General features: G+C 38.6%; 1 long non-coding RNA gene across 1 annotated transcript in view; it reads left to right on the top strand.

The window, feature by feature from the left end:
• LOC308071368 overlaps positions 1 to 8,522 on the top strand; it is a 39,505-nt gene extending 30,983 nt beyond the window's left edge. The window contains exon 2 of the long non-coding RNA XR_013931117.1: positions 31 to 8,522. This is a non-coding gene — a long non-coding RNA (uncharacterized lncRNA). The remainder of the gene's footprint in view (positions 1 to 30) is intronic.
• Positions 8,523 to 13,403: the final 4,881 nt, after the last annotated feature.

The following is a 13,403-nucleotide window of genomic DNA, read 5'->3' as shown; positions in this document are numbered from 1 at the left end:
GTCAGCTGAGTCAAAGATATTCTGTGCTAGGAATCTCCTGCGTAAATGATTTAATTATAGTAAACTTATTTTTGGGGTGTCTCAGCCATTATGTTTGTGAAACAATTCACATTAAGAGTACCCTGTTTTTACATCCTTGCCCAAGCATGATTTTTTAGATTTCTTCATCTGCTTGTTTTGGGAAGTTTTAAGAAAATACCTTTATGTTACTATTGAATTAAGGAGAAAATAATCCCTCTACTTGTTCAATGGAGAAAAACCAAGAACATCAAACCACACCTTTTCACCTACACAGTCCTAGAAATAATGCTGAGTGTCTATCATTTCATGTATATTGCAAAGCCTAAGTAAAAACTACTTACGTCTTCTGAGAACAAAAATAGGAAGGAATAAGATGAATAAGAAACACTACCAGGAAAAGACAGAAAATCAAGTGTAAATGGAGGTAAGGAACAGCTAAAGTGGCTGTAACATTACTCATGGATGGAATACTTGCAGATACTATGATGTATAAAATCTGCAATTAAATTTAAAAAGAAATTCTTAAAACAAGGACATTTGTCATTAAAGGAGGAGAAAAATGCTGAGATTTGAGAATATGATTACTCTACTATTATCTTAGAATTCTTTTTTTTCTTCAGGAGTCACTGTAATTTCTGTCTTTGGTAAAGGTAGAGCTGTTTCATATACTGACTAACACCGCTCATGTTGTTACAAGAGTATTTGTGGATGATATTTTAAAAAGGGATATAAAGAAAAGCATTTCTGAGGAACAAATCTCACTTCTCTTCACATACTCAGACTCAGACTAAGCAGCTCTCTTGTTCACAGTGCAGAAATGGAAACCTAAATTTAAGGCAAGAAGTCAATGTGGTTTTGTGACACGGTTAGGATACAGCACCAGGAGTTAGGAAATTGAAGAGGTCATGTATCTGACACTGAGAAGCACATCTGCACCTCCTTAAAACATATACTGGTCACAGTGGGATCTTGCAGAAATAAAATAATCAGAACCATAGGCAACAAGGGAGTTTCTGGATAAATCCAGACCAAAAGGCCATCCAAGAATACCTTCTTGCCAAGTGGCTTGGGAAGCACAAGAATAACACTGAGGCTTCTGTTTTCATACAGATTTAACTACATAAAGCTAAGTGACCCAGTGAAAGATTGGCAGACAGCCACTCCAGAGAAACCAATAGACTAGAGATTAAAACAAACTAACATGAGAGATGGAAGAGGCCCTGGTCCTGATCTGGCAAAATAGCTTCTTTCCTCTGCTTAATTTTTTAAGGTTTTGGGACATCCAAAGTCAGAATGGGAAATGCATTTGCTATCTAGCTGTTCACACTACCACAATGAATCTGTGAGAGCTGTAGAAACTACCTGATAGAGATGCCTTGGAGGGTAGGAAAAGGCTGCAGACAGCAAGCACGGTAGGACACAAACAACGTGATCCTTGCATTCTTTTTCCAATTTTCACCCCGCTAGAAGCAGGGAAAGACAAGCAAAACAAGATAATGAATAAAAACTTATTTTATGCATTGTTTAAAACACTATGAATACAGGAATTGAAATGTTCTTTTCTTTCTTTGATTCATCCAGCTGCACCTGTTTTAGATAGGGAGGAAATGCAAAATGAAGATGAGTATTCATCCGTACCTGCATGATTGGGTTGAGTAAATTCAGCTCTTCTGCACTGAATTCTGCCCCTTGTTTTTCCTGATCACTGTGCATTACAATCCTATTACACTCAGAATTACTGAGAGCAGAACAACGTGTGCTTCTTCAGAGAACAGAGAGGCTTACTTGAGGTTCGCTTATATTGACTTTCTGAACACTAGAGTGATACACATACCTTCAGTGTTTCTATGGAACATTTGTCTATTTTGTTTGCTCTTTTACTTATACTTTTACCACAATAGAAAAATACAGATTTACAGAATGTTTTTTCAAACACCTTCAGTACCAACACAAACTGATTTTTTCTTACTTAGAAACAAGAACACTAGATATTCCTCAAAAGCTACAACAGCTACATATAATTACAAGCAACTGTATATGCACAGGGCCCTGGGGACAATGGTTAGGCAAGGTTTGAGTTTGAGATATGACACCAAACCAGAACTGGGATTCAAATACAGGCTTGGTACCAGCACAATCTAAGTGAGCACTAGATAACTTTGCAAAAGAACAGGAACTTGGTTGCTTCTGAATAAATTATCACTACATGAAGCTGCTGGAGAACAATAACCACGGAAAAGCTAAGCCCAGTTCACTCCAGATTTAAACAAAATTTGTAAGTTTCATTCCCAACATCTGTTTGGTCATGTTTCAGGTTTGCCTGTGCAAGTTTTGCAGAACCTTAAAAAAAAAAAAAAAAAAAAATACAGCCCCTTCCCTCCAATCTACATTTTGTAATAGAACACAGTCTTTACAGATTCGATAAATTATTCATGGAGAAGGCAATATTACTATTAGACCCCGGGGTCTTGGGCTCCCCATATGCAAAAGATCTAACTCTACACAATCAATCCAGCAGGATAACTGTTATACTCTACTTAACCCAGATTGCCTAACAGGGTTTGAAAATGGATTAGTGGATGATGAGCTTGTTTTAAAAGCAGCATTATCTCCCAGAAAAGCAGAGGATAATTCCTACTAGCTGGTTTAAGAAATAAAATGATCCTAGGTTGGAAAGAAACTTTTCATGTGTTCTCTTAACTAGCTAGACACTGACACATGTGATGACTAGAGATGTGGGAGAAGCCAAGCATCAATCAAAAACATTCCCACTAAGCAATAGTGTTCTTAAGACTCTTAAAAGAGTAGGGAGAATCTAAACTGACAAGTGGGTATCAAAACCGGTGTATTCTTGCACATTCTCTGAGTATCATCTATGAAGTGGCAAACAAGATTTCTGGAACGGCTACAAACAATCATCACCACAACTCTCATGATTAATACTGGTATGTTGAGGATATCCTAACACACTTTCAATTAGAAAGAGAGGCATAAAGCTGAAAGCCTTTCTAGAGACCAAATATTTCATTATCATATTTTTGGTGGCTATGGGACATCTAAAATAATCTAGCAGAATTTACTATCTATAACAATGGGTTCAATTTTTATTTATCACAGAAGTCTCTGCTCACTACCAAAGCATTCTGGTATGGTCATTTTTTATTTTGCGCTTGTCAAGACAGCTCCGTTTTCTCGCATGCATGCATTTTATTTGTTCATAATATTCCCCTGAAATAAAGAAAATGGCTGGAAACAGCTCCAAATTGGATCGGACAGAGAAAAGGAAAAGCACAGGGGGACTTGCCACATGGAGACATCATGGGAGTCCATCAGGTAGGTGTACTCTTCTGGGAGGTCTATGGGGAAGCCCTGTTCTCCTTAACGTGCTACCAGCCATCTAGCCTCAACAATGCTAAGACTGGAGTCAGGAGTATTCTGCAGAAAACATCTTATAAATATTCACTCAAATTGGAATACACTAAAAATAAAAATAAAAAATCACCTGCTTCCTGCTTACTATTGAGAAATATTCTAGACCTGTATTATGACAGCTTCTCACCAAAAGGTAGTGTTAAAAAAATATGAGAGAATGTCCATTGAACAGGACCTTAGATTTTACAAATGAGAGAGTACATCTCAGAACCCAACGTCAAAACTTACAATATTCCAGAGAGAGAAAAGAGACATATTCGGAATTTCCTATGCATCTACTGAAAACAGTTCATATCTTGAACATCAAATCTTCACAGCAAACTGTTCATAGGCCAGCCCTAGGCTGAAAGATGTTCTCATAAAACATTAGTTGAATAAATTCAAACTAACATATTTCCAGATTGTGGAGAGCAATTTGTAAGAACTGTATCTACCACTGGCATACATGGTCACTCCAGGGTTCTGTGAAAACAGACAGAACTCCAGAACTCACATTTTACACTGGTGTAACATATCTCTCTTGTTAACAAAATGGAAGCATGACAAATATAATGCAAGTGTACTGCTTGGCCCCCTTTGCTTGGCACATTTTCTCTCCTTTTATTCTTCAGTGTTTTTTCTCCCAACATGTTTTTTGTTTTCTGTGCTGCTACCTGGCTCTTCTTCCCTTTCAGACAGCCTCTTCCTGACAGTTATCAGGGTTTAACATACTGTACTAGGAGGCTCGTGAATATTGCTCTTTGATTTTTAGTGCTTCATGATGAATGGCTAGGAATCGTTGCTGTAGGAAAAAAAAAGGGGGGGGGGGGAAGAAAAATACTTTCTGAAAACCTTTGTGCTATTGAATTCTGCCTGCAAACTCTCCAGCATTGAATCGCTTTGCTACAGGACTGTCACTCTGCATGCTAGATGTAATAAACCTTCCCCTGCCCCACCCTCCAAAAGAGCATGGGGGGGGGGGGGGAGGGGAAGAGTATGAACCTTAGGTTTGATTAGGATGTGTCCTTTCTTATATTTTTCCTTCTTGATTTTTCACTCTCTTGTTTTTTTAAAAGTCTTCCCGGATGTGTTTAAATTTGAGGTACTTTGTGTCTTGAATACTTCGCCACTTCACAACAGAACTCCACCTTTTTTCACTACTTAAATAAAAGCAGGGAAGAAAGAATTGAAATGTTGGACCCTGGACTAATGAAGAGTATTCCACTCAGCAAAGAAATACACTACCTTCTACTGCACTTAGCAACACAGACAAAAGATAGGGCGGGAAAGCCACTGAGAGGAAAGAAAACAGGAGCAGCTCTGAAATAGAAAGGGGAAAGTCTGTCCAACTGCAGATTCCTGGGAGGGATCTGATGAAAGTACTCCTACTTCTGGGTTTCTTTAAAGGTTTTGTCTTTGACCCAGAAGCTTTCTGTCAGTGAAATTCAAGGGATTTATAAACTTGTCCAGGGTTTCAAGAGCATACAGGTGAAATACATCCCCAGAGGACTGGATTTAGTCCATTGCACCTGGGCAGAGCATATGCAGTAGGCTCCACACCTTCTAGAAGACTTGGCAACATATTTGTACCTAGGAAATTCCAGGCAGGAGCAGGGCCACACTGTTAGCTCATGCTGCCATCACATCCACACAGCTGGACATCTAGCCTGAAATCACTGATTACGATCCTTCCACAATACCCTGGAGAGCAGAGCAAGGATCCCGGCGGGTGAGATTAGCTCTTGACACCACTTCTGCAGGTGACAGAAGGGCAGTACAGCCCCCCAGCAAGCTGCTCTCATTCTCCCACAGGGCAATCCCACAGTCCTCAGCCACAGCTGTGGGTATGGAGCATCTTCAGAGCAGCAGAGCACTGGCCGGTCCACGGCACATGAGCAATTTTCTATTTCCCTGTCCCTGCCCCCTCCCCCAGAAAAACAAGCTTTCTGTCCTCATTCCTTGGTGAGAAAATTAATCGTCCAGAGTTGTGAATACAAATATCATGCAGCAAAGTTTATGTTCTGTATTTTTCATTCTTTTTACAGCAGTAACTTAAAGTATAAACTAGGCCATACCATCAGTTCAAATGTGAAAGTGACGTCCTAAGAACATATATATCCAAGTGAAACATACATATCCAGTGGAACATCTGAGAAGTCTACCAAGCACTGCTACTGTCAGAAGGAATTAAACCAATCTCCATCAACTGAGAACCATGTTCTTAGAGTTGGATTTCAGTCATCCCTATTGTTCCCATGACCAAAAAATACATTTTTTCCTTGGTTTTTCTCTGTCTTCTAAGCGCCATAATTTCCCAGTCTGGACTAATGAAATACACAAAAGCTGATGGTCCCTGCCACAGAGGCCCAACAGCCTACAAGCAGTAACAAACGGCACAGTGGCAAGTGCTGACAAGGGAAGGAAGAGAAACGTTTCTAGGTAAACTCACTTCTGGATGAAAAAAAAATCAGATTTATCACTTTCACCTTGCTACATTTCCATGAATGATAAGCTTTCAACTCCAGAACAGTTTAGCATTTTCCCCTTTCAGAATACCTGTGCTTAAAGCACACACACAATGTAACAGCATTCAGCTTTCCCAAACTCCTTCATTATGATGGAAAAATACAGAACATATTTCATAGTATGGCACAGTGTCTGCCAGCTTCTTGCAATTCTCAGTCTTTTATTCCAGCATGTTTCTGCACCTTTCTTACTAACTAGTTGCAACATGGAAGAACCGCACAAGCTCATACATGCCTAGGAACAAGGAAAGGCTATGACTTAAATCCTCAAGGTATACATGCTAAAAAATTGAAGTACTTTAAACAGGATGAAAAAAGTCCAAACACTTTTTGACTTTAATAACCAACCATAGCTAATGCTGTCTGTGAAGAGGACCTAGGTATGAACCAAATGTCTATTCACCAGAGGGAAGAGGAAGTAAGATGAGAAATGTAATCAGCCTGTTGGAGCACCATGCTCCAGTTATGCGATATGACTGTCACCATGTGTCTCTGCACATCTACATTCAGACCAGAGCCTACACAAGATGAGTATCACTTCCCCCGCTGAAACCTGCCGATTTTCCAGGGAGGCTCACAGGAGGCAGAGCTCTGGGCCCTGCAGACAGTGACAATGGGCTCTGTGGCCTTACACAGCTGGGGCTCCTCTGAGGCTGGGCAGGGAACCAGCTGCAGCCGTGTCAGCCCACACTCCTCAATGCTACTGTCCCACAGCAAAGAATAGATAATTTGGTTTCCAATGCATCAAACTTCCCATTGAGGTGGTTCTTTGCATTTCACATGTGCCTTTTAATACCACACTGACTCATAAGCGGAGAAAACTGTCAAAATCAAACAGAAAAAGAGTGTTCTGTGTTGCATGACCACACAGTGGGAACTCACAGCACACATCAGTATAGTACCAGTTATACTTGTCTAGTGTTGTGGGCGTTAACAGTGCTTTCACCAAAGCTAACTGATAAAGAGCAAAAGTTAGCTGGAAGATACATCAGTACTCTCTAGTCCTCACTGACTGGTGTGTTAAAAGGCTCCACACAGAGACATGTCATTTCACTAAGAAGCCACTTTGCCCAGTGAAATTAGAGTGCCGGGGTCTCAGATGAATATGTGGCTCTTGCCTGTAAGGTCACGGTTTCTTTTTTTGCTAAGTCCAGCTTCTTCTCTCTGTTGTACCAGATCAGTCTGGTGGATTTAATGGGATTCATGGGATTTTCATTTTTTCCTGAGAGCCTACTATATTTATAGACAAGAAATACTGTTTTGCCTTTTTTCTCTCCCCAACAGTTCTATAAAATAGCTCCACCTTTTAGAGGTCTACACTAAATTTTTAATACTACAGAGAATCCTTGATTTGCAAAGGAATGCTCAGAGTTGAAGAGGCCTCCTTTGCAACCCCCTACCCTTCAACTTTTGTAAAGTTCTCTTCTTAAAGTTCCAAAACACTCTTTTAGAGGCAAAGCACTCAGAAAGCTTAATATTAAGCTGAGCTTTCTTTCCTTTGTTCTGGAATGTGCATTTTGGGGCAGGGTTGTTAAGCAAGGAAAATAACAAAAGATCCTCCACAGAAAAAGTCATTTTCTAGTAGGAGTTTCAGTTCATACCTATTAAATGCTCACACGGAGCTTGTTTTATTGTTTGCTTGTTTTAAAACTAGAAACAACATTCAGTCCTGTATTCAGAGTTTGTATTAAAGAATTTATCATAAAAAATACACGACAACTCCCTAGCACTAACATTGCAAACATCACTATAATAATAAAAATGACTAAGTGCTATCATTCTGTTCAAGACATTGCCAACAGATTTTGTGTTAACTGCCTGCAATTAAAGGTCTGTCTTTTTTAATAACAACATATTAATAAGAATTCTGCCAGTACTTTTGTAGCTTCCAAAATATTATTAAAATAAATAAGTTCAGGGGGAGAAAGAGTAACACAAACAGGAAAACAGACTGTTCCACAATTATAAAAGCCCTTGGCAACAGACAGCTCAGTTCTAATATAAACTTAATTTCTTAATACAGGTTACCCAGAGCAGGCAACAAGACAAGTTCTGTACTAAACTGATTTAATAAGCCTGCCTGGGACTACTGAGCATTCAGAACATTATACTCAGTAACCTCTAGGAGCATCCAAGTGAACTGGGGGACCAAGGTTAAACTAAAATAAATACATAAACTATTTTTTTAAAAGTATGACAGAGGGGCAAGCAAGAAGATTTGTACTGGCAGTAGGTTGCATCTTTTTTTCCCAGTATCTTCATTACTCATTACAAATAAGTTAGCTTATTTCTAAATAACATAAAAAAGACACTGATTAGACTAGTGGCTTTGACATCCGTGTATATTCAAAGTTAAAACTTAATTAGAAGTTAAAACTATGTTGTTTTATTGATGTGTACTCAGCATTTTTAGCCCTTTAAACATTAAATGGAGGTTCACTTAGGAAGGGACATTACAATGAAACATTTAAATATACTGCTAGTTTTCTCCTCTAGTTAGTGATACTTGCCTTTCTCCTGATACAGTCACCAGCAAAAAAAAAAAAAAAAAGCGAAACAAGAAACCTGCCAAACATGAGCAAATACTTCCGCCTTCTTCCTAGAGTAAATGATTGTGTCTGAATTGCCACTCTTCTTATTCCAGTTTTATTCTTTTCATTTGTCGGCTAGGGAATTCACATGCTCCAGGTCCCCTCCTCCCCCTCAACAATGATACTCTGCTAATAAACTCTTACTGCCTTTTTCCATCTATCAAAACCACTGCATAAATTGCTGCCTAGGAATCCTCACCACTCAGACACACATACTGCTGACTCCCCTTGGGAACAGTGAGCACAACCCTGTGCCAATCAGCAATTATAAGATAATGGTACTAAAAATCCTGAACCTGGGAGTTGTTCAGTTGTTCTGCTACCCCTTGCAGGACTCTTATGTGCCTGGGAATTAAGTAATTAACAGACTAATTTATTGTTCAGTATAAAGGATTTCCATCTCTCTAGTCAGGTTTGACATCATCAAAATTCACCACCTCATCATAAGATGCAAATTGTTCATCCTCATTTCCAGAAGACAAAGAAATCCATGAAAACATTCCTTCATAATTCAAGTTTGCTTTGAAAAAAAACCAAAAAAAGTCACAATGTGAGTACTGCCCTCCAATGCAAACACACATGCCTGATCTTCTGGAGTACCTTAAATAACAGGAAATCTAAATTCACAAGACTTGGAGAAGCCAAAGCTATAATTACAAGTGGATACATTGATGCTCCTCACTCTGCGAACCGAAGGATGAATCTAGTTCTAACATGATGAGTGATATTTCATTGACCATCATGCAGAGCACACGGCATCACATAAGACTTTTGCCTACAGAAGCTAGATCATTGTTACAAAGAAAAATAAAGCTTTGACTACTGATGGCAATGAACACTGCTGCTTTAACTTACAGCCCAAGCCAAAGCCAGGAGATTGGTGTTCAAACACAGTATTACAACCTGTGTTTTCTAGCTGATACACAGTATTAAGAACATATCTCCATTACAAATACATGTTGTGTTTAAACATGAGCAGGACAGGTTACTTTAGTGGGAGTGATGACTGCAATGTTATAGTAGTCATCGTGATCAAGGGGAAATTGTGTTCAACTTCATGGATTAAACCCTGGTGGACAACAATTTTCCTCTTCCAGGCTCTAAGAATCTTCTTCCAGCATAAGGAAGGCTGCCACTTGGTCTTTGCAGAATGTGAAGGAAGGAATCAACCAGATCTGCAATGTAGAAAAAAAAAAAATCCGACCAAGTTTAGAGAATAAAGAATGTGCATTAGAGATGTGAAATCTCTTTCACAGAAGACTTTTTTAGAACAAATAGGATAAACACCTGTTGGGAATAAGCCAGGTATTCCCATTCCTGACTCAGTTCAGGGTTACTGACCAGCTGTTCCTTTGTGACCACTCCAACTCAGATACTTTCAGGATTTTAATATTTACAATGTTGTTCTTGCATCCCTCCTGGTCCAGTCACATCACTCAAATCAGTCTTATCAGCCGAAGTATCTAACATGGCAAAATAATCCCATGACTCTGGGTTGTTACGCAGCAGAAGGAAGAGTCAAAAGAAAACTGTTGAGATAGAGAGGGCTGGTCAGCCTGCAGAGTGGCAGGAAAGGTTTATTTACCAACAGAGAAGCAATTGTAGAACCTCCCTTAGAGTCTCTGAAGACTAAGTCATGCTTTCCTGGCTTTGACAGAGGAGAACTTGCTTTACACTTCTTGGTGAAGGCAAAAAGGAACATAAAAGAATGGTGAGTTTGTTAAATCTAAAAAGAAAAGTTATTAAAGGAACAGTGAAAATGCAGAACATCGTATCACTGATAAAAACCTGGCTGAAAAGTTGCATTGAAGGATAGCACAAAGAAAAATCATATCAATTCATAATACATCATGCAAGTATTTTTAATGAACTTTTTTTTAGTCCATAGCTCAAATCCTGACATTTATTATTTCAATGATTTCAGATGCTCTTTCCAGGATTTCTGTGAAAAAAGGAAGCCATTTTCAAACCCTGAAACAAATTGGCTCCCATATGTAAGTTTAAATTATCCATCACCCTGCAGGAGGATTCAAGCAAAATTGAAGGCCATCTTGATGAATAATCAAGGTAAATTTGTCACATTTTTTACCATGCTGCATACTTTCAGAGTTTCACAAAAAGATCCACATAATTAGTTTAGCTTACCAGGAAAAAAAAAGTTGAATGACAAGGTCAGGCTCTTGCCCTTTCAGTAAATTAGAGAAGATTGCCATAAATTGCATAATATAATGAAACACCAATTTGCATATTTGCTGCTATATTAAAAGGGATCAGTTTTAGCTCGCAAAGCAGAACAAATAAAAACATGCATTTTAATAACTCAAATTACTCCCAGGAAGTGACCCTCAGCAGAAAGCCTGATTATCACTACTTAATTAGAAGCCTTGGAAATCTAAATCCTCCTTTAAATCCTATTCTGTGTACAGTGAAAGATGAAGCCGTGAGTTTTGTCTTAGATTCAATATTTACTCTTTACTAATATGTTTGCAGGGGAGACTTTCCAAGCATTATGAAGACATGCAAAAAAAATTAATATTCAAAGAAAGAGTGCATAAAACCTGTGTTGGCTTGCAGGTGCAAAGCAATTAACAAGCTGGCATTTGCAGTACTTTTAATTAATTAATTAAAAATTCAAAGCTGACTTTCATTTCTTTAAATGTTTGAACATTTTATCCATCAATAATGAACCACTACTTGCTGCTGTGCTACAACAGCTGGTAAATGAAAAACTTAGTCCGACATCGTAAAAAAGTGCATAGGAATTTCACATTTTGCTTTCTTCTTGCAATTTAAAAATGCAATAGAGTTTGAAACTCTGTATGATGTGGAAGTGAATCTTGTGTTTCTGCTCAGCTGTAAAAATAAACTCCATTCTATATTACAGCTCCACCTAGAACAGGAACTAAAATCAAAAGTTTCAGTATAAAATGTATTTGGGTTTAATTTTTAATTTAACTTCAAAAATTAAATTCTGTATGCTTTCGGAAGTCAAGGGATTTTTCTTAAGAATAAAATGTTCTTGCTTGGTCTTTAAAGGTTAAAATTATACTATAAAATGAGATTTTGAGTTATTTTTAAATGGTTGCAAATAATAAACAGTCACAGGAAGGTGCTGTGACAAAATTTACGGGTTGGTATCACTTGAATGATAAATGTATTGTTTTCAGATTTTGGTCAGCATGTATTTAAAAGACACTACCATTAATATACTTTAATTAAAGCATAAATACTACACTGCTACCTCACTAGGCATTCACTCAGCTGGAACTAACTGTATTTGCTTAATCTACAATTTTAGATGTATTAGCAAAAATAAATGTTGGTGAATGTAAGAGCCTGATTACATATCTTGGGTAAATTGGTGATAATGAGTCAAGAGACTTTGTGTTCATTCACATATATTAGAATAAGAATCATTATGAAATTAAAGCTAAGATTAATCCTGCTAATGACACCATGGAGCATCTGGGAATAAGATAACCCAGATGTCAAATTCACTGTGATACTGTGCTGCTATTTGATAGAGTAACCCCTTGAAGTGTTCTTCTAAGGCAGCTAGCTGGTACCCCACAGTCCCAGCACTTGAAATGCAAATGAGTGACAAGATAGACTAATAATGAGAGCAGATTCTAGCAGTAAGGAAAATGAATTAATTAAAAAAAAAAATCTGAACCACTGATAAGAACAAGCAGCAGGCAACCCAATGTCCTCAATTAGGGTGGATGACATCTGCAGTGTATTTCTCTCTAATAAAGCCCTCACTCTGTATTCCAAAGCACACGATTCTAACACTGTTAACATTTTAATGTCTTGGGCGTGCATGGTAACATTAATTACAAGATGATTTGGATGACTTCTGAATCTCTTTTATGTCTTCCACCGAGTAAAAAATTTGAGTTGCAGCTTTGATATCATAAATAAAATGTAGAGACCTGCCAAGCATTAAAGCTCTCCTGAAGTAACTCAGATCTGCTAAGTTACATTAAACCTTTATAGCTAAGTAAAGAGCATTCTCTATGAATTTAAAGAGGGTCAGTGTCTATACATTTTAATGGCAAAGCTTTACAGATCTCCAGCATTTTCCTCTAGGCTGCAGCTGTTGTTGTCTTTAATTACTAATGAATGTAATCTAATGTTTTGTTGAGCTCAATTTACCTTCTCCATAGCATTTGTTTAGAAACTCACACCAGGCTTAAGCGACTTGCTTCCTTGTTCCCCCAACCCTGGGTCTTCTCTTCTGCTAACCGCTCTGCTCCTTGTCTGGGAAGAGCAATTGTTAGCAAAACCACTCTCCAAACAAGACCAAGATTATCACTAACTGAAAAACCCCACACTTCAATTGTACTCAATGAGCAAACCAAGAGTAATCCAGGATCCCTGTGGGCGTTTCCAGTTCACACTGAAATGCAGTGGCACCTCATCTCCACTGCAGCTGTTTGGCATGCTAACCACCCACTGCACTGCCATCACCCCCTGCATCCACTGTGTAGACACATTCACAGTGCAGTGGGGAAAAGAAATTAATAAGGGCCAGCTTTTGTGGAGGGAAGTCACACGGCGGCCCTGGTTCTGTATGCCCTAAATCTTCATTAAGTCAGTACAGCAAAACGGAGGAGAAAGCTTTACATGCATGTGGAGGAATGAAGCTGGGTTAATTAGCATTGATAATATGCAACTGTGGGCTGGCTTCAGGGACGGTGGGTTGGCCAATGTAGATAAGGTGCAGCTGAGGCTGAGCAGCCAAGGAAGAGAGATGAGAAAGAAGCAGAGAGAAGAGAGAGAGAAAATGCATGCCCAGGATGAGGAGAGACTAGGAGAAGGCAGCAGAGGGACTGGCATGAAGAGTATGTTGGTA

The sequence above is a fragment of the Falco punctatus genome (genome assembly GCF_963210335.1).
Source record: "Falco punctatus genome assembly, chromosome: 11".
Lineage (NCBI taxonomy): Eukaryota > Metazoa > Chordata > Aves > Falconiformes > Falconidae > Falco > Falco punctatus.
This window is presented reverse-complemented; position numbering and strand designations above follow the sequence as displayed.